Source organism: Bidens hawaiensis, unplaced genomic scaffold (genome assembly GCF_021521415.1).
Source record: "Bidens hawaiensis isolate Kalapana, Puna unplaced genomic scaffold, B.hawaiensis_p1.1 tig00006836_1, whole genome shotgun sequence".
NCBI classification, from domain to species: domain Eukaryota; kingdom Viridiplantae; phylum Streptophyta; class Magnoliopsida; order Asterales; family Asteraceae; genus Bidens; species Bidens hawaiensis.
Window position 1 is genome coordinate 1,233,774 of NW_027491466.1, and position 24,021 is coordinate 1,257,794.

Consider the following 24,021-nt stretch of genomic DNA (forward strand, 5'->3'; position numbering starts at 1 on the left):
ACACCCCCTCGTCTTAATCTCTTTGTCTTTAAATTATTTGAAGCGCTTGGACTGCCAGTCTCTGCAACTATGAATTCCATGCTCATGACACACACGAACAACTCGTTGGAATTGCATAGCCAAGTCATAGTCTTCTTGGCGCTCGAACAAAATCTGCTTCATGTGGAGCACGTCATTGTCTGTCTCTGATAAATTAACCAACCACATCGGGTCGATTATCTTGATGAGCTCAGTCTTCAGTCCTCGACCAAGAACAATGAAGGCCTCGCCAGTACGATTTTCATAGTACCAACGGTTGAATGAGAGATACATGTCTTGAGGCATCGTCTTCACATGAACCTGCTTCATCGTCTTTGGCGGCTTCACCTTTAGGACAAGTTTTCTCCAGCCAGTCCTCGGATCAATCTCGTTAATACGCTTACGTCTTGGGACCTGGGGCTTGAAAAACTTGAAGCCATGATTGACCACGAACAGTAAGTGTTGATGGAACCACTCAGCTGTTCGGTAACCCCCACGATTGATAAATGGACGTCTCGCGAGGGTATGAACATCCCATCGCGGTAATGTCAGAACGTCCCTTATCTTTTCATAGTACTGGATCCCCTTCTCCCATTTGATTATACATACTTTCAGCTCAGAATCAAAAAGCCAGGAGACAATATCACCATGTACCTTGGAAACCGTCTTGAAGGAGGTCACTTGATTTGCTTTAACCCAAGCTGCAGCTGTGTCTTTTCGTTCTTGATCAACATAACGATATGCCTGAATAATCTTACCAGCAGCTTTAAATCTAAACCAACTCAGAATCTCTTCAACGGACGGATCAAATGGTTTACCAGTATAAAAACCCTTTACTTTGGACTTCCCTTCAAGAAGGTTCTCTGCTTCTTTAATTACTTCTTCATGAAAAACCGGAGCACCTTGATAAACATTTGTATGTTGATACAAGTTTGGATACTCCTCAACAGTTACGTCTTCCATCTCAATATCCTCATCCTCATAAATAAACTCCGTATTCATCTGAATAGACGGATCATCTTCTAAACCTTCTTCATTCACCACCTCAACATCTGGCTAGTTTCTAACACGGTTAATTGTTCGTCATTAAGCCCAAGCAGTATGGAAATCTGCTCCCATGTCAGAGACTTATCAACAAACTCCCCAACCTCTATCTCATCCCTGTTCACCACACTTTTAACTACCCCCGATCCATCCACAAATATCACAGTATTAGCCGCAATAATCTCAATTGGCTTAGCAGCAGTTGGATCTTAATATATGATAATTTGTTTACCCGAGTCTTCACCGCCACTAGTACCAGCACCGGAAGATGAACCATGCGATTGTTTAGGCTCACCTCCTGCACCAGACTCATCAGGGTCTTTATCATCATCTTTGATTTTCTTCAGGGCATCTTCTTTGCATGTCAATTTAAGGATTAACTCCTCTTGTTCCTTTAATTTCACCCCCTGAGACTCAACAATCGTACGCAACGACTTAGTCTCTTTCTGACAAAATGAGATATAACTCATCAACCGTTGTTGATTCTCCATAAGTCTTTCTTGGTTCTGACGATCAGCTGCCATTTGGTTTTCATAAAGATGTAGAAGATTCAGCAGCATCTCAGTCTGACGGTTTGATGGCATGTTATACAGAGATGGATGAACTGGTTGGATTGGACCTTGAGGTTGAGTGATTCTGATAAACGAAACGTCACTTGTTGGAGGAGGAGGAGGACGGTGAGGCTTCATGGATGGTGTCGGGGGACAGTAGACACTGGCCTTGGTATTTCTGATAACGCCGTTTGTGGAATTACACCAAGACTTTCATGTGGTACCAACGTTGTCGTCAATGTAAGAATCGGAGTGCTAGTAGTAGTCGGCACTACCGAGCTTTGAGGCGTTGAATGACGAGGTGGTGGCACACCTATAATTAACCCAGCCCCCTCCAAAACGCGTCTTTTCTTCGATGGCTCACCAGTTGCCACCGCTTTCCCTTTCCTCTTTCGTTCTTGTTGAGCCGCAATGGTGGCAGCTAAAGCAGCATTTACTGCCTCTTGTTGATCTTGAAATGCATCATCACCATCACCACCATCACCATCATTTCCATCATCATCGTTCCCACCTTCTCCCCCTTCACGCTCGAAATCCGAGTCATCATGGATCCATCGCTTATCAGGAGGACATACATAATTCGGATTGATTATATGACCAATCATCCGTTTATTTTGTGGCTTATCCTTTCTGTAAGTTAAAATTCGATGCACAGTTTCAGCTGTCATGTGTTCCATATGAAGTACATCGTTCACCAACGTTTGATCAATAGCCAAATTCGGAATTAAATCTTGAATAATCAGCTGTAGAAAGCAAGGATACATCAAGAACTTCTTTGACTGAAGTGTTTCCTGAACTTGTTCTTTCAAATGATCAAAGACTAGTTCCGAGAAGTTAAATGATCAAGAACTCCATTCTTCGCTAAGCTAGTTCGTATATGTCCTTAACGAATTGGACACGAAACAGTTCCAATTCGCTAAGGAGAACGAATGGTCAAATAATTAGACTTAATCTTTGACCTTCAAAGTCAAAGTCAAAATTACGATGAACACAGATAGTCAACAAAACAAACCCAGCTACAATTAGTCCATAACTATCATTGAATCATCAAGACAATGAACGCGTTGAACTCGGAAACACACAATGAAGCTCATGGTGATGAGATTGAGACTCAAAACCCAGAGATACTGAGGTTAACCGGAGTAAACAGAAACACAGAAACTATGTAAACATAATCAACCCGGCAAACTATAATCAAACGTCGATTAAAGTTCACCAAGGGTATTGGAATCACATTCTAATTACATTGAAACATTAATAATCTATATTATCACAATGGTGCATAAACAAATCAGGGTTTAAAGATTCGGAAAACCCTTAAACCACAAAAGTACATAATTCGTCTATCAAATCACACTCATTTTTTGACAAAAAACATATCGCGATGATCGTCTATACCTTAGACACACAGAGATATCCTTGAAATGTCGAAATGTGAAATTCGAAATTTCAGAGAAAATTTTGAATAGAGTGACTTTAGGGTGAATGAAGAAGACGAACAGTGAAGGACTGTTCGTGTTTCTTGTCCTATATAACTTAACACGCTACCCGAGGTACACAGTGTACGAATTACGCAATTCGTTTGAATTTTAAATAACGAATTAGCTAATTTGCTATTCCAGTTCGTTACCTTTGGGTAGAGAACTATATGATTCGTGTCTTGATTCGTTAAATATGTATAACGAAGAAGGGATGATTCGTTACGGAGTGCGGAAGCGAATTAGGTGAGCGAACTAGAAACCAGTTCGCTAAAGAATCACCTAGTTCGTTATCCATAATTAGCGAAGTAGCTTTTAACGAATTACTAACTTTATTTAGTTTTAAATTAAATAATTAAATGAATTAAATAATTAATTAACTCAATAAATTAAAATTTTAATTTAAAAGAATTATCGAGAACCGTTTTATCCCGATAACTAAATACCTTAAAATTGTTTCATTTTTACGAAACATAACTTAAAAGCATTAAATAATATGTAAAGTACAAAAAATAAAATATTTTTGGTATTTGTAAAAAATTAAAGAATGTATTTACAAAAGAATATCCGAATTAGAAAATAGACAATATTTTTGTGTTTTTCAATGATTTATCAAAAGCAGTACATGTTTTTGTGTTTTTTTTTAGTTTGAGCAGAGAATCATATTGACCAAAATGTCCTTCCATCACAGTTTTATATTTCAGCGATATTATGACTGGCGTTAAGTCGGTCATAGATATTGTTGTCCACTTAAATCTTATAACAAACCTTCGAGCATTTTTGTGATATGGTTCAATTAGCGCACAAAATATCAGAAACTATCGGCCCCTAATCTCGGTTCAAGCTTAATTTGATTTTTGCCAAATCACCTCAACTTGACTTAAACCATTATAATATTGATCAAAATTTGAAACCTTTTGAATATTTGAGCAATGCATCAGGTTTCCTTTACTGTGAGTGAGTATGCACGAGTCCATCTGTCGGCTTACATACATTGTATCTCCTGGGGTCCGTTTCTTATTGGTATTGAGACGCACGCAAGGGAGGAACAATTGTATGACTAACAGCGGATTTTGATCAAGTCAGTAATTTAGATTGTACATAGTACAACAGTGATCAAGTTTATTGAATCTGGGTTTGCTCTAAGAAGCGAGTGAAATATTCATGCTTATGAATGCCCAGATGATTAAGCCGCATAAAGACTCACAGTGTCCAGAATCCTAACGCTTGTTATTTGCTTTATTATATTTTTGGGTGATCAACAATGATAAGGCTTGAGTATGATCGGTTATTACATTTCTGCCATCTTCACCGAGACTTTTGGTAGAGACTAACACCTCTTTCAATTTGGCTTTTCTTTAAGTTTATATCACTTACTTTACTCTAGCAGCTTGTTTAAGACCTATCAATGCACCAAAGATTAAGCACACAGTCTTTTAAGCTTGGATTTGGGGTCAAATAATCAATGTACTATCATTTTCTCTTTTTGCTTCAAAAACTCAAGATTTTGAGGAGCATAAAACAAAATGATTTAAATTGCCCCGGTTAATTTAAGTTCATAAATTAATGGGTATCCTACTCATCTAAAAGTAGATAATAGGACCAAAACATGCAAGCACGCTTCACAAACTTAAATAACTGACTAAATTCTCAACAAAAAAAATAAAGTAGAGTGCTTAACAAACGCCTCAAATACTTTCCATTTGTTAGGTAAATGGCTAACCCAAATATTTACAAGAAATTATCAGGACCAAACATATACAGGTATATGTTCTTCGAAATAGAAGTAAATGATATAATTTTCAGCGATCATAAGCAAAAATCTTTTTGGTTTTTCTCTTAACAAACTAAAAACACAATCTTTTTGTCTTTTTCGGATTTTTCTTTACAAAGACAAGAAAATTCACATTCTTTTTAACTTTTTCAGAAATGTTTCTGTACAAACAGAAATCACAAGCTTTTTAGAATTTTCTAGTTTTAAAATGTTTTTGGTTTTTCAGATATTAAAAATAAAATAAGAAAGAACAATATTTTTGATTTTTCTATGTTTTCTAATGTTTTTGGGTTTTATCTATACAAACTCAAAGCACAATATTTTTGTATTTTCTAGAATTCACCCCCTAAAACCTAAAAACAAAAATTATAAACTAGAACAAAACTAAAAATAAAGATAATCATCCTAACTTTAGGATCTCAGCAAGGGTCGTCAATCCATTTAAACCAAGCAAAAAGTTAAAACGTGTTTTATCAAACGCTTTGGTAAATAGATCGGCTTTTTGAAAATCAGTGTGCACTTTCTCAAGATCAATTAATTTCTTTTCATAACAATCCCGTATAAAATGACATCGAATTTCGATATGTTTCGTTTTAGAATGTTGTACGGGATTCTTGGTGATACTAATAGCAGCAGACTTATCAATCAAGATGGGAGTAGTAAGAAATTTCAAACCGTAGTCGCGAAGATGTTGTTGTATCCACAGAACCTGGGAACAGCAACTCGAGGCTGCAATATACTCAGCTTCAGCGGTTGTAGTGGAGACCGTTATCTGTTTCTTACACTGCCAGGAAACAAGCCGGCTTCCTAAGAATTGACATCCCGCTGTAGTAGACTTGAAATTGATCTTGCATCCTCCATAATCTGAGTCTGAGTAAGTTGTAAGATCAAACGTATCATCTTTGGGGTACCATAACCCGATGTCAGGATTTCCCCGTAGATAATGCAGAATACGCTTGAGCGCTGCTAGGTGAGTCACTCGGGGACTAGCTTGGTACCTAGCACATAAACAAACAGAAAACATTATGTCGGGTTGAGAAGCAGTTAAATACATTAAAGAACCAATCATAGCACGATAGAGGGTTGGATCAATGGTATCCTCCAATTCATCCGATGATAAATTGTGACCCACGGGAAGAGGAGTAGAAGCGATTTTTCCGGCAGTAATCTTGAATCGGCTCAAGACGTCGTTCACATATTTTGTCTGATGAATGAAGATTCCCTTCGCAGACTGATGAACCTGCAACCCTAAAAAGAAATTCATCTCTCCCAGCGAACTCATTTCGAACTTGGTTTGCATAGACTTCTCGAACTCCTTACATAAAGTATCGTTTGTAGACCCAAAGATAATATCATCAACATATATCTGAACTAGTAGAAGATCATCACCAACAGTTTTATGAAATAAAGTGCAGTCGACAGTTCCACGTTTGAAGCCGTTATCCGTCAGATGGTCAGCGAGCGTGCCATACCAAGTTCTCGGGGCTTGATGTAGATCATATAATGCCTTGTTTAAACGGTAAACACAGTCAGGATAATCAGGTTCTTCGAAACCTGGAGGTTGTAGAACAAACACTTCCTCATGAAGTTCACCGTTGAGAAAAGCACTTTTAACATCCATTTGATACACTTTGATATTTTTGTAAGCAGCATAAGCCAGGAAGATTCAAATTGACTCTAATCTTGCAACTGGAGTATAAACCTCAGTGTAATCAATACCCTCTTGCTGATGAAAACCTTGCACCACCAAACGTGCTTTGTTTTTTACAATTACTCCACGGTCATCTTTCTTACACTTATATACCCACTTAGTCGGAATTGCCTTCTTGACTTTACCAGGTTTGTCAATAAGATCCCAAACACCTAAACATGAAAATTGTTGTAATTCTTCTTGCATAGCTTCTACCCAAGAAGGATCTTGCAGAGCCACACGAGGAGTTGTAGGCTCAACATGAGATAGAAAACAAGTAAATTTAGCAACAGTTGCAATTTCATATGCGTGTAAGTCAGCATGAGCACATAGAGCATTATTGTCACTTGAAGAGGCAATTTGATGTTGTGTCTGAACCCCTACATCAAGATCTCCAATAATGTTTTTTTGTGGATGGTAATTATGAATCCTGAGAGTAGGATTTTCAGAAACAACAACGTTTTCAAATAAGTTAATATAATGTTCACCCAATTGAGGAGTTGAAACATTATCATCATTCACAATTGTATTATCATCAGATGAAGACGAAGCAGTATCATAATGAACAGGAGATTCATGATCAGGTTCTTCAGTTGGAGCAACAAATGGAGCTTCAACATCATTGGAACTTGCAAATTTTTGAATTTCCAAATGTTTTTCAAAATAAGCACGGACTAAATCTTCATCCGGATGATCGATTGATGGAGTAAATGTATTAAATAAGTTGTCGTAGTCAAACATCCAGTCGGGACCTTTACCTTGAAGAGGAGTAGTGTACCGTTGACAATCCACATGGAACCATTCCTCAACACAACCAGATGTAAAATTATATACCCATTTCTTTGGAGATGCATACCCCAAGAAATAACCTTCGATCGCTTTTTCCTCAAATTTACCCGCATCCTTTTTCAATATTGTACAAGGACACCCAAAGGGTTCCAGGTACTTTAAGTTAGGCTTTTCGATTATTCAAGAGCTCATAACTTGTCTTCTTGAGTCGTTTAACAGTCAAAACCCGATTAAGCGTGTAGCAAGCTGTGTTCACCGCCTCATTCCAGAATTGGACAGGAAGCTTAGAATCAGCGAGCATAGTTCTTGCAGCTTCAATCAAGGTTCTATTCTTTCGTTCTGCAACACCATATTGTTGAGGTACATAAGGTGCACTATATTCACGGTGAATTCCCTTTTGAACAAAAAAGAAATCCAATATAGTGTTTTTGAATTCAGTTCCATTATCACTTCGAATTCTCCTCACCTTTTGTTTGTAAAGTGATTCGATTTTAGTGATAAGATTTTGTACCAAAACAGGCGTTTGATCTTTTGAACTCATAAATAAGACCCATGAGTATCTCGAATAATCATCAGTCACGACTAGGCAATACCAGTCTCCAGAAATACTAGCCCGATTCACTGGACCGAACAAATCCATATGAAGTCGTTCAAGCGGAGTATCAATGGAATTCAATACCTTAGATGGGTGCAATTTCTTCTTCTGTTTGCCTTTCTTACAAGAAACACAGTGATCTGATATCTTAAAATTCTTCAACGACACCCCATCTACCAAATCGTTTGACATTAAATAATTCATCTTTCGAACATGTATGTGACCCATTCTTCGATGCCAAAGTACGGAGTCTTTCTCGGTTGCTTTCGAGATAAAACACGTTTCGATCGATGTAGATACTTTAGAATTCATATTCAAGACATAAATATCATTTGATCGTGGTGATCGCATGACAACCGTGTCCTCGGGAATCACATAACCCGGTTTCAGAATAAGACATTCTTTATCTGTAAATACTGTAGTGTATTGCTTATCACAAATTTGCGATACACTCAATAAGTTATGATCCACTTTATCACAATAGTTAACCTTCTCAAACGTAATCTTCCCATTTGAAACATCACCCTCCTGTGTAATCATACCCCTAGAATTCCCAGCAAATGCCACATAGCCCCCTTGAATATTTCTCACATTTGATAAGAGGTTGAGATTTCCAGTAATATGACGAGAACATCCACTGTCCATGATCCAGTTTTCACCAGAAATGGTTTTGGATGAACCCTACACACAAAAGAAAATGATTAGTTCAAAAAGGCAGCCCAGGCCTCAGTCTTGGGCACCTTTTGGTTTCCTTGAGAAAAGTTAACTTTAGCTGCATTCAATTGTTGTTCAGCAACTTGGGAATAAGTTACAGGTTTCTTCGACTTTCGTCTTAGATACGCAGCTTGAACCACATTTGAATTAACATTTTTGCATAGTGGTTCAGTACGAATAAACTTAGGTTTGACAGAACCATGAGTTTCATTCATATGAACCACGTTTCGAGGATATACATCTGAAAACATGATATGAGTATCATCAGCATACGACACTGGTCGTTTTAGAATCTCCTTTACTACAGGAACCGGCTTAGAGTGGTCCTTGATAAAAGGATGAAGATTCTGTTGGATATTCTGGCTACAATTTCTTACAACATGACCATGTTGACCACAAAGAAAGCAACTTCGCATGTCTACACGATGATGTTGAGAAGTAGTTGTAACGAATGAAGCAGAATTTTGATGATGACTCACATTTTTGGTCATGCTCTTAGCGAACTCGTCAGATAATTCAGATTTCTTTTTCAAGTAAAAATCTAAATTAGAACAGTTCGAAAAATTTTTCAACGTGTCAGTTCCGGTAGATGTTACAAATTTAACTTGTTTAGCTTGTTTTAAAACTTGCTTTGCTCTTGTCATCGGATATGATGAAACTGATGTTTTTGCATGAGCATATTGACGTTCAAGTTCACGAACCTTGGAAGTTTCATTGTAAAACACACTCTCAATCAGTTCAGGTTTAATGATACTAAGAGGAATGTCGTTTTCAGTGAACATCGTATCCATCCCCTTTAACTTAAACACACGAGCAGATGACGGCTTAAGTGCATTAGGATTTTTAAAACGTAACAAATCCTCATCAGAAATTTTGGGTTTTTCTGGTTTCTTAGCCTTCACCGGTTTGACAAAAACATCTTGCTTCATCTTAGTTGTGTGCGAACTATAAACAGCCTCCTCAAATTCATGAGGTTCACACAGTATGTGATTAGAACTTGAAATGTTCTTGTTCTTGTGTATAATCTCAGGTTCAAACACATCCTCGATGATAACTTTGTCAACATTTTCAACAAAAACTTTGTTGCTTTGAACATGAGGTTTCTGAGACACTGATTGGGTTTTAACAGTTTCAGATTTACTTTGTTTAGAATTTTCTGAAATCACAGGCTTTTTAGGAATAACATCTTCTTCAGTTGGAGCAAAAGGATTAATTTTATAATCATTGTGAAATGGTGGTGGAATTTCAACAAAACCTATCCCTTTCATAGAATCCTTTTGTTTTCCAGAAACTTCAATAATTTCATTCAACAAGAACGAGGAGTTTCGAAATTTACCCAATTTGTTCCTTAATTCAAGAACCTCATTCTCAAGCTCGGTTATTTTCGAACGATGTTTCGAGATTTCTTGAAACTTTTGATCATTGATTGTCATTTTCACGGATAACTCGGCTTTAAGATCATGATTGCTTATAGTTAATGCCTCAATTTTCTCTCTCGAGTTGATTTGAGAGGTCAAGGATTGCCTATAAGTATCTTTTAAAGACACAATCTCTTTTAGCAGATTTTCATTTTGAAGTTTTAAGGAGTCTATCTTTGACTTATTATACTCACAATCAACACATGATAATTTAGAATTAGAATTACTAACCTCGTTTTGTTTTGCCATGCAAGCTGATGTAGCAGAATCACTGATTTTAGCCATACAAGCAAAGCTAGTTGAAAGCTTTTCAGTTTGATTATCAGATTCATACTCAGTTTCAGCGTCAGAAGAAACTTCACTTCCACTTATATCTTGTGTGTATTCAGGAAACCCAAACATAGCTAGATTAGCTTGATTATCATTGCACAGTAGTCGTTGTGACCAATCACCTCCATCAGCTAACACTACATGTGACCCAGAAGTAGACAGTTTCTTTTCAGTATCATTGACTCGTGGTGTAGAAGAGTTTTGATTTTGACCACGAGGACCAGCATACTCCTTCTTTGGCTTGTCACATTCTTTCGCAAAGTGCCCGAATTCTTGACAATTATAACACTTTACCTTCAACTTTTCAAAACCCAACTTCTTATTCAGAGCAGGAAGATCTTTTCTGGTCCTTTGCATAAATCTTTTTACCTTACAAACAATCATTGCCATGTTCCACTTTAAATCCATGAGTTCAAGATCATCGGGATCAATTTGATCATAGTCTTCATCGGTTAAATCACTTGTTGCAATCTTGCTACTCACCAAATTCTCATAAGAAGACATAAAGGCAGACAAAAATGCAAAGTTTTGTTCAGCTTCCTTTATGTTTACATTAGTTTGAGATGAGAATTGACTTGTAGATGATGAAGTTCCCGATCCTCCAGATGAACCAGAGATACCAGAAGATCCAGTATTTCCTGCTGTGTAGAAACAGGCTCGTGGATCACTATACATTGTAGTTGCATTCTCACTTGCAGCTTGAGTAAGGAACGCAGTCAATGGAGAAATAGTTGAACTTAGAGGCATACTCCCACCATAGAAAGAAGGATCTTGACTTTCTTTAGAAGATTTTTGGCACTTAAGATCATATTCCCTAGCTTCAATCTTTTGTAAGAATTCAATAGCAGTCAAATCTTCATTCAAGAAATAATTATTCTCCTTGAGAACCATTAAGAATGTGGAATAATAACTTGGAAGTACACTCTTAATAGTGTCAATTTTATCCCTCTCAGAGACGTCTAATCTCATCTTGTCCATTTGAGCAATTAAGTGATTGAATCTAGTTGTCATTTCTTCAACTGGCTCACCTTTGAGTAAATTAAAGTTTCTGAATTGAAACTTAAGCATCACCTTCTTGCTTTCAGCAGTATTTCCCATACTCCTCATTCGAATTTGTTGAAACAAAGAAACACATATTTTTATGCTACCCACTTGATGAAAAATTTTCTCAGGGAAAGCCATGGTTAGAGTAGAATAAGCCTTTGTTTCTATCTCTAATGCTTTCTTTTCTTCAACTGAGTATTGTGAAATGGCCTTTGGTGTATAACCAATAGTCTCATCTCCAATCATAGGAACTGTATAGACTTTATCTAAACAATAAGAACAGTCTGGATGAACTGATCCTAGATGAGCACGAAACCTAGGTTCCCACTTGGCAAAGTCACTGAACTTCATCAATCTTGGACATTTTGAATGTGAACCTATCTCGATATCAAGTTGCAACATTTGTTGCATCAACATGTTTTGAGACGCCAATGCATACATACCGGCCATCTTTGACAAGTTTGAAAGTTCAAGGGTGTAACGAATCAAACAACGAATAAGGTTAACGAACTGTAAACAGTTATAGCGAACTGTGAACAGTTGTAGCGAATTGTGAACAGTAAAATAACGAATCAAATCTTAACGAAGTTAAGATTGATCAGTCAACGAATCGCAATTGTGTTTAACGAATCAATCAACTAATCAAAAGACTAACGAATTAACTAAGAGAATCACAAAGTATCAACTTAGCGAATTAGCGAATAATCAGTAACGAATCACCAAGGAAAACTTAGCGAAATGAGATAACGAATCAGCTACAGTTGATAGCGAATCAACTATAACGAATCAGGTTGTTACAACCATTTGTAACAAACTCTGACACCTTATGCCATGTGGCAAAGGTTGTTATGACACAAATCCCAAAGAGGACGCGCGTCACACGAATCAGTTTATCCAATTGACGAAACAGATAACACGAACTAACAACTAACACGAACTGGCTAACGAATTACTTGAAATGGATAACGAATTAACAAATTTGATGAACGAATCAAGGTAAACAGAATAGCGAATCAATAGAACGAATCATATTCATCTTGAATCTTCAAATCTTCAACGAGAAATTCCAGAAATCTGGAAATGATGAACACTAAACCCAGAAACCCAGAATATGTAAATTTGTAATACAACCTCGATTCTTAACCAAATCACACAAATTACCTATCAAAATACTCGTAACACAATCACGAATCCAATACACAACCCCTCGATACCAAACAACTTCAATTATCAATCCAATTTAACCACAGCACGAACTCTGTTTCGGACTTAAACCAAAACCAATATCAAAACACTCTAAAACCAATCCAAACCTCAATTCTAACTCGTAAACCCGTACCAATACCTTAACCAAACATGAATTCAATCCAAACCGTCCATAATTCAATCAATTCAACTGTAAATTGATTTAAATTCACTAAAAACAGAAACCTAACAAAATCAAACTCTAATTAAACACTGAATCAAGTGTAATTGAGCTCCAACAGCTCTGATACCACTTGTTAGAACCCGATTAATTCGTATCAATCCAGTAACAATAACAGATCTCAGATCTGTGTATAACCGATTAATACGTTTATATGGATCTATCTCATAATTACTATAGATTTAATGTTGTATATGTATATGTATTATCAATATCTGTATATAGGTAGTTCGTATAATATTAAGATGAATATCGAGAGAGGAATCGGACAAGGTTTCGTTAATTAAGCTCTCAAAACTTTTTAATTAACAGTGAACAGTGGTCACTATATATAGAAGATAGGTCTGGTTCGCTAACATCCCCTAGCGAACCAGACACTACTTCGTTAAATACATTAATTAGACGAAACACCCCTGATTCGTTAACATCCCCTAACAAATCAGGAGGGAATACACTTAATGTCTTAGTTCGCTAACATCCCCTAGATAACTAGACTTTACACATAACGAACTAGATAATGATTAATCTAAAAGAAACCAGAAAAACCCAAAAATTTCTGATGAGGATTTGTTGCGTTTTATAAATCCTAATGCACTTAAGCCGTCATCTGCTCGTGTATTTAAGTTAAAGGGGATGGATACGATGTTCACTGAAAAAGACATTCCTCTTAGTATCATTAAACCTGAACTGATTGAGAGTGTGTTTTACAATGAAACTTCCAAGGTTCGTGAACTTGAACGTCAATATGCTCATGCAAAAACATCAGTTTCATCAGATCCGATGACAAGAGCAAAGCAAGTTTTAAAACAAGCTAAACAAGTTAAATTTGTAAAATCTACCTGAACTGACACGTTAACAACAATTACAAAGACTCAAGACGCAAAATCGTGCACTAACAGAAAGTTAGGCAAACTGATAAACACACAAGGATAAACAGTTGCGGTTGAGTACTATATAATATAAAAATATCTACGAACGCATATGTCCCCAAAACGGTTAAAATAAGTAAAAGAGGGGAGTGAAATACTCACCTGATCAGATGAACGAAATACAAATGATGATGATGAGAAAAGTAAACCCTTCGGGATATACCATCAAGGATTTCAAGTTAAATAATATTAATATGAATTAATTATAAGGGATACGACATGATTGGATGAATAAAGATATCGATGTGATTTGAGTTATGATTTAGATTATAATATTATAGATTTGAACGATTGATCTCTACGGTTATTAATTATTATGAATTCATCGTCATTAGTGTCAATAAATAACAAATGTGTTGAACAATTATTTAATTATTTAAATAATATTCAATTAAATATAAGGCAATTATTAACGTGCACATATACAAAATATAAGTTGTACTGTAATAAATACTTTAATACCAATGTTAAAATATATATTTATCCTACTATATGTATCTTGAAATATTTAACAAAAATCTAATTGTATTTTACAAATATAATTCAAAAGTTTAAGATGCGACCGTTACAATCTTTCAAAGAATGATACATATAAAATATATTTTTGTATATAAAATTAATATAAGAAACTTTATAAAAGAGTTTAACAACAAGAAAACAAGAATTAGAAGTGTCGGGTTTTGATAAAATAAAGTTTATTATTTTTAAGATATAATTATAACACATATACATACGCACATAAACGGACACATCTAAAGAGATTTATGGACAAAAGGGCATAACTTAACGGTGTTAGTCTTAATAAAATAATGTTTATTTGATATTAATATTAACAATAAGTAAATGATAATTATCTTAAAACCAATGAAAGCACTAATAAAAAAAATAAACAAAACCGCGTCCAGGGGGCTCGAACCTGTGCCTGGCCAGTTCAACGAGTTAACCACACACGCATCAACCAGCTGCGCTGGGGATGTCATCTGGTCATTATTAAGAATAATAATTTAAAAGCAAAAACCTGTTTACCCCCAATTTCCAAACAAACCCTAGAATCCGCAATTGCCCAACCCGTTTAAGATCGATCGATTAAAGTTAGGGTTAATGCTTTATGGGTTGAAACGAATATGTTGTATGATTTAATTACCTTAAAAACAAGAAGACGATGATGAAAGACGTGATAGAAGTTGCGGCCAAGAACAGGTCATGAACACCATGCAGCGGGTAATAAAGATCAAATCAACCAAAGGGGTTCAGTTGGCGCTGGGTCAAGGGATGTGCAGATGTGAGGAATTGAGTTATAATCATACTTAAGGTATAAAATCGATTTTAGGTCAAAGACGGTTAGTATAAGATCAATACGTATCATAATACAATCTAGTTTCCTAATTACGAGTGTTGGTAGGCCGCCTATAGCACGAGGATTAAAACTCCTAAATCAATTCCATGTTAAACGCGAGAATTACGGGCCAAGCTAAACAAACGATTTCGGGTTTGGTTTGAGCATGAATACGGGTTTATGGATTTGGGTTAATAATATTATTGTTAGTCATATTCACATTACAGCCCCTGGACTATAGGTGTGGCTACAAGAGTGAATTAAAACTATTTTTAGGGTGAAAAATGTACTTAAACCAAAGATATACTGTTTATTTAAATTTATAGGATAAATAATAATGACTTGATAATGTCGATGCTTTGTTTATTAAATTTACTCGAAAACGGAAACGGGTCGGATATATATTATATGGGAAATCTGAGTTGTTACACCAATCTTATCCAGACTTTAACTCAGAGGTCAAATTCAAAATCGTCAAGAACACCATATAGTCAACATATCTTAAGATCTGCAAATTAAACCTTCGTTTCTTAACCAAATAACATGATTTAGGTATCAATGGATTCGGAATTACAGCGCCTACAAACCCTAACCCTTTGTTCGTCCAAATATTCATGTTTATGGGATGCGATTTAGGCATATATGTTACGTTTCTTTAGGTTAGAAATTAACCTATCAATCGTTAATGGTTTTCAACAAGAATCATCACGTTTGGTTCGTTTTTACCATATGTATAATGATCTAAGATTATCTAAATGAATCCGGACCTAAATGAACGATTTCTAATTATAAACGTACCTTAAACGAGTCGATTTACGAACATGGTCAAGTCTTGATGTTGGTTTGGCTTGTCAAGACGTTCCAGCACCAACAAGCTCAGGTTTTCGCATTTGGATCTTGGTTCGGGTTTTAGGATAGTGTTAGTGTGTGCTTTTGATGGTGTAGGCTATGGTGTAGAGATGGATAAAAATGAAAAGATTTAGGGTTTAAGGGGTATTTATACTCCCTTAAGCCCATGGACCTAAGGCCCATTCCATTTTCTTATTTCATCTTCTAAAGTCCAAGCCCACCTTCTATTAGTTTATTTATTTAACTGATAACGACACACTATTAAGTAAACGAAACTTATTTCATTAATCTTATCAAAATCAGGATGTTACAGTTATCGAGTTGTTGAAATCGATTTTAAATATTTACTTAAGCATATCCGTTACTCTCGTTTCTCATAGGCTTTAACGTTAGCGTGTGACTTTTCCTGCCTTCTCATCATCTTAATCACTTTTTTCCATCTTTGAGGTGAGTACCACATTCCCTGTATTTTAGTTGTTTTCCATGTTCTGGGGACATATGCATAAATATATTTTCTCATATATACTTATACACAAAACTGCAACTATTGTCTTATGTGTTAACAATTTATACCTTACTTGTTTATGTGCTTACATGCTTTACGTGAACCGCACTCGGAGAGTTCCAACAGAATCTCATAATAGTATGATCAAATGCGAGTTGTTATAGCTTTGTGCTTCTTGACATCTCATTTATACTTGCTCATTTGATTAATTTGTTATTCTCATATGAGTTGTTGCAAATTATTTATTTTTGTATACTATATGTACATTTAAACTGGTGTGTTTCTCACTCAACCTTGTGTTGACAAAAATATTTTATTTTCAACGCATATACAGGTCATCGTATGATGTGAAGTAACTGAAGTACAAGATCACTTAAGGATTTATGCTAAAAGAAAACTTAATGAAATATATTATTTTGATTTTTGTTTGATATATGCACTTTGTTTTATTTGGATTTTGTATGGATGAATGTTATTTGAAATTATTAAATAGATATTTAAAATTATAATGTTGCATGATAGTAATCTTGTAAGCTGTGACAATCAGTTCACGCCCCGGCATTTCCGTCGTAAGTTGGGGTGTGAATATTTGGTTTGTCATTGCGAGACCACGTACGGTTTTCCATACTGTCAACTAGATTAGTTTGTGAGTTAAGTTGTTCTGTCCTTAATATTGAATTACCTCTTTTCTCCTAGGTTTATAATAGCTTGAACCTTAGTGAGTCTTGTAACTTAGACATGGACCAAGTGAAGAGTTATTAGGGTACTTAGAATAAACAACCAAGAATTAAAAGTTAACTATACGTCGTATGGATTTCTAGTAAAACTGATCGTAGGGACCCAGCTACCTTAGCTTCCCCAATGTAAACTCATATTTAGAACCCTGGTTTAAACCGCATGTTAGCACCTGTGCTACGACTGTTAAATTATCTTATCTAGGTGATTCGCTTTTATTATTATCGTTAACCTCATTAATTGTAAATTTCGGTTTGTTATTTAAATTTTTGTTAGTTAGGTTAAGTTTAAATAAAATTAATATAAAATCAGTTAATTATTATTAGGTAGGACTTGGATTAGGGTTTATAATCTGAGCCATTCTCACGCATCTTCGAGTTCGATATCCGTACTTTCCTTATCTTTGTTATACGCGACCGGTACACTTGCCGTTTGTATGAACTATGATAGGTTACTTGGTTTTTAAAGCTTAGTTGCGATTCGTGTTTATTATTTATATATATTTTCGCACATATGCTCCGCAACGCAATCGGTCAACTCAATGCCTTCTTTGACCCGCTCAACAACCGGAACAAAAACGAAAAGGTTATTAAAAATAAGAGAAAAATAAAATATAACAGAAATTCATACACCGCAGACGAAGTCAGTCATCTGCCACTTTTGATCCTCTTGAAGCGCTTGAAAAGTAATATCACTCATATGAAGCTGGTCAGCCTGACCGTCCTTTATTTCTTGAAAGACAACGTTTTCCTTCTCTAGCTTCTCAACCTAAATGTCTTGGCAGCCACACCAGCCTTCAATACATCAAGTTTAGGCTGCAGACGGGCAAGTTCCTCGTACTTCTCTCGAAGGACCTCATCCCAGCCAGCTAACGACTCGTGAGGTCTGAATTAAAGGATTCATTTTCCTTAAACACATCATCATGAGTTGCCACTTGCTCTCGTAAAGCAACAAGGGCAGCATGAGAGGCTTCCAGATCAGCTTCAGCCTTCTGTACCTTCTCCCGAGCACCTAAAAAACAGGAATCTGGTGCTACAAGGAATCTTCCCAATGTTTAACAGTTTACTACACTTCACCTTAGCAGATGCTAAATCCTAGTGAGCAGTGGCCAGATTCCACTTGGCAGTGCGAGCCTCCCTCCGATGCTCAACAGTTTCCTTCAATAACATATCAAGCTAAGCATTCAACAAAGACCAATCCTCCTTCATGGTAATCCACTCACGAACAATCTCGTGAGTTCCACAAAGAGAACGACCGGTTCCATGGGCATAAACGTTACAGAGATTACCGCTGGCATGGCCATGTTGGTACTCAACTTCCGCATGAGGAAAACAATTTAAGGAAATCTTGGCAAACACCAATGTCTTGAAACCGGGAATGAGGAGCAAGATTCCAAAATGGGACAAAAACCTACTATCATCACGGAGATGAGGACCAAAACAGACAACCTCCTCCACCACCACTTTCGCCATCGCCACCACTTTCGACATCATCGCCGCTGTCATCACCACCAGCAGAAGGTTTAATATGGTGGACGACGGAAGAAGGATCTTGAAAAATTGAGTGAGGCGGCGTAGGAGAACGATCACTAATAACATCAGCCTCAACTTCAATATCTTTATGGAACTCCACGTCACCCCCCCCCCCCCTCAACTTCTGTATCCCTCAAGGGAGAAGGAAACTGAGAAGGTAAATCAGCAAACCTACGGTTCTCACGGGCCAAGGTAGGAGGGGGAGAAGGACGAAGAGGAGATCTATCATGAAGAATAGGGCCACCAAAAACCTTTCTTCTTGAACAATCTGCCAAGGAAAGAAAGTCACAAAAACATATAGGAATAAGATTTAACACAAACAAAAACGTGGAGAATACTTGTAGAAGACGCAGATTTTTCCGCTAATTTTTCACTAAACTTGACTTTCTTCCAGATATGAGTAAGAAGGTCAAGGTTAAGTGAAACCTCGGAATCATTAGACTTCACAAAAGTTTTAGCGGCTTCACGAGATTGATTAATAGACAAGGTCTTCTTACGTTTCTTCTTCTTCGAACCAGTTGGCGCGTCAAAAGAGCAAGTAAGATCAACAACATCTTCCACAGCAGGACCTGCCAAAGGTAAGTCCTCAGAAGACAAGGACAGGTGTGATGACTTTTGAGACTCTTCGGTAGTCGAAATGATCACTTGCATGTTGTCCGCAGTAAGAACAGCTAAAGGTCGATGATTAGAAATTGTTTGACCTGCCGCTCAGCACCGAACAGGCGAAAGATAAGTTCTCACAAGTTTCTTCAAGGATGGGAAGTTCCCCCTTCCGCAGCTCTCGGTGGGCCATAGCACCAGGTCCGTCCTTAAAAAGAGAACAAAACACTCCCCGTAGCTAGAATGACAAAAGTAAAGTTAGTAAAATATATGTCACAAAAAAGAAGAAAAACACTCGACACACTTACACAGGTCGTCGGGAACGTGGTAGGGAGTCTTGTGTGGCCTTGACCAGACAAGACTCATTCTAGCAGCCACCAAGGCAGACTACTTGATGAGACAAAGGAGTGTTTCCCATGTTGTTAAGGTTTTATACCAACATTGATCTTGGAAGTTACGAGGGGAAGAATCTTCAATGGCCCTAGTAGGATCGCGGTAGTTCATAGGGATGGGGATAGCATCATTATGAATATAAAAGAACTTTTTTTTTCATTCATACAAGCTTCTTGGAGCCACCCCGACGAACGTCACTTCCTTATCATGAAGGTGAAAACCAAACCACCCACCCTTAGTGTGCATCCTATAAAAAACTTAGAATTTATCAACATAAGGAACCACAAGTTAACTACGGCAACAAAATTCAAAGTGTCACACACACATCATGCCCAGCGGATAAACCTGTGTGATGTGCAACCTATAGAACAACAACACGTCGTGGATGAAAGTGGTAATGGGAAAAAAGAAATTCCCGTGGTCACCTGAAGTGTTGCAAAAGACTGGTATGGGAAACAAAACGGAATGTACTGGATTTTTAGCACGTGCAACCATCAAACAAGAGACCAAAGCAAGGATCGACAAAACATAAAGTAGTAGTTTACCGGACAAATTGAGTTGTCATGACGACACCTTTCTTAGGGGAAGATCGGAATTTTCTTCATCACGAGACTGATCGGATGATGTAAGCGAAAGGGAAGGCGTGAATCCTCAATCCTAGCAAGTTTGATCTGTCAAAATAAGGTTCCTAGTTGGCTTTGTATAAAGAAGCCTATCTTTCTAGCCCTAAGTAAGCCATAGATTGTGAGTGGGTTTTCGGGGAGTAGAGAGCGAGCATTTAATACCAGTGGAAAAATTCATTTTATAATTTTTTGAAAGGGAAGAGACACTTCTAGCAAGCAGCAACCATCTATATAGAGAGAGAGATCCCAATACAGGGCCAATTTACCAAGGGGAGCATCCATGGTGGTACTACCCTTAGTAGGCAACTCGGGCTCCCGTACCGGAGAAATCTGATAAGTCGAGATGATAGACTCATATTCGGAACGCTAATATACTAATAATTACATATATTTCCCTTGTATATTTTGTATAATAGTTTATTAGTTTTGTTCGTTTTTAGTTAAGATTTGTATACTACTAACATATTTGTGTTTTGTAGGTTTCGGAAGTTGAAGGTATTTGAAAAGGGCGAAAAACGAGACAAAATAAGCCTAAACAAGAAGCCAGAACGAGTCAAGAAAGGAACCAAAAGAATAACCGTTCGGACCGGCCAAAGCTGGCTCTTCCCCTTTTTAGTACGCTGCGCTGCGCTACTAGGAGGTCTGGCCCTGATCGTGCGGCGCCTAGAGAGTATAAATCCAGAGAGTTCCATGATTTTGTCAGGTTTTTGACCCAGTTCACTATATAAATACCCTTAACCCTAACCTGAAAAACACCCTACAACCACCAAACGAATTTGGAGTTTCTTGGAGAATATATTTTAGTTATTTGGCGGTTTTTAAGGCAAGGAATCATCCGGTGAAGAGCTTTGCTTTCGAGATTGAAGATTACGAGTTTTATCGCCTATAATCTTCTGTTTTATCACCTATAACCTTCATTGATGTTTGATTTTAGATGGATTATTATTTTTTGTTATGGTTTAATGAATCAGTAAATTGTTTTATTTATTTAATTGATTCATATGTGTACTTGGTTTTGTTTGATCTAATTTTATTATTCCACATTATCCTTGGTGATTGTTTCATATGATAGGATTTTGTTAGGTCATCTACTGTTTTTTTGACTAGTTAGCGATTGAATTCGAGTTAGATCACAGGAATAATATTATAAGTCAAACGAATAAAAGTGTGCTACTAACCTAAAAATATGTATGGTGATAGGTTATTTGTTAGATCTTTGTTGATTAAGATTGCTAGATTTAGTTCTTTGTAAGGAGTCCGTCTAGATTTGATTAATTAACATTTTCTTGCGAGTCAATTGAGTTTATTAAATTACCTTTGATTTCTGCGTTGTAAGGTAGGGATTCATTATAAAGGTACTCTGTTCATAATTATTTTAATAACCGTAAGGGAGTTTAATATATAAAACTGATATGTCTTAAAACTTACTAAAAACCCATAGGTGAATTCTTAAGAAGGGTCAGGGATCATGTTCGGATTTTCATTTAAGTATCTATTTTATGATCCCAGTCCATAGCAAGTTTTTCCAAGTATTTGATAACTAAAACTTTGGGGATTCTAACCTAGGTGGTTTTTCATCACCATCTAAATCAGTTGAACTAAATTCTCTTGTGTTTTCTTAATTAGTTATTTTATTAGTTTAATATTAATTAATTTAAAACCCCCTTTTAATAATTATAAAATAAATAGTCATGTCATTTTGTCGAGTCAAATTAGTTAATTATTATAATAAAAGAGTCTTGTAGTTTCGATATCCGGACTTACTTAGCTTTACTAGATTCAATCGGTTCACTTGCCGATCATTAGTTTAATCCAGTTTTAAAGACTCTAGAGTATTTCTTTGTGTCTAGTTTAGCGTAATTTGGTTAATAATTTTTTTGACTAGTTTTAGCACATCAAACACCTCCATTAGATAGTAACGTCATTTATAGACAAACCACCACCCTTCTTTCCACCCTTTTTCTTACCGAACTTTTTCACGGTAAAAGACGATGCCATTTGACGATGGCAAAGAATAGAAAACGAAGAGAAAAAGCGAAGTGTCCTGAAAGACAAATAGAAGTTTAGAAGGAAAGAAACGGTAAAACTGACCTATTTATACTAATCGATGGTGGAGGATAGGGTTAAAAAGGGAATTCTGGCAAAAAGGGAGGCCCAATAGGAAACAGACACGTCAGGTGGGATTTCAAAGTTCAAAACAAGTGGATACGTCAGTTGTAACAGTTCGGACTCTTAAACCAGACCCGCACTTACGTTCGGGTTATTTGTATCGCGTTTATCAAGAAAACTAATTATTATTAAGTTATTGTTTAATTACTTAAGATTATATATTTATAACTTTCATAAATTGGCAAATTCAACCCAAACTTAAACTACTAACTTGTAATATACCCACTTTCAAACTTCAGGGGCTGGTTTGTAACTTTGACTTATAACCCATTTCCTAACCTGGATAACCTAAGATCCGGCCCTAACCCAAACCACTTTCTTCATATAACCGATTATAATCAAGATGCTTGGACCAAAATTCTCGCTATCAAATTGGAAATCAAATCAAACGATTTTTGAATCTTGCCATAAGCGGCTCACCGACGATTGTAATTTGTTTAAGATGATCAATGTAATACGAATTGCTTAAAATTTTAAACCATCTGTACACGTTAATCAATCCCTATTATAACAAACTTTATTATTCAATTAATCTCGTCTGTGGAATCCTTAAACCATCGCCTACAGTAACCCTTAAACGAATTGTAGTATATTGATATGCAAATAGTCGTTCTTGTTCTTGTTGAGCCGTCCGAAATATTGAGCGATTAATCCATTATACTTCGTGGTTAGAGGTAATTGATTACATAATTATGTTCGTCTTGTGTCATTCCTGATTAACCCCATGATCAATTGATCGATTAACAATCAATTTAACGAATTGGTGATCTAGGGTTCATGTATATTTTCTGGTTTCCTTGTCTGACTTAATATATTTCTGTTTCTGAAGCTGTTACTAATTGATCAAGTATTGAGTTTATGGGCTGGAGGTCTCGGGTTCGAGTCCCTCCAGCGGCGAATTTTTTTTTTTTTTTTTTTTTTTTCCTTTTAGTATTATTTTTATATATAAGATATATACCAATTTAATCTCTTTAATCATGTTAATATATAGTAAATATTAACTAATTCATATATTGTCGAAAACTGACATATTAATTGAGCACCTTGCCGAACCGATGTTAAAACCATATACGTGTATATGTATTTTAGTATTAAAATTGTTAAAGGGTTAACATAAAATATATATTTAAATTTAATATTGTTAATTAATATATAATTACAAGTATTTTATAAAAATCATATTTTATACAAGTCTTATTATTTATTATTTATTAATTATTAATCTATTATTTACAATAGAGTAAAGTGCTAAAATCATCCCTGAGGTTTGGTCGGTTTTGCGAGTTTCGTCCAAAATAATTTTTTTTTGCGTATGGACCCTTGACGTTTCCCAATCGTTGCCAATTTCGTCCATATTATTAACTCTGTTTAATTTCATGGTTAAGTCAAGGGTAAACACGTCTTTTCAATTATTTAATTGATTTTTTTAATGTTTTACAAAGTTAAGGGGGTTAACAAGAAATGTTTTACAAAGTTAAA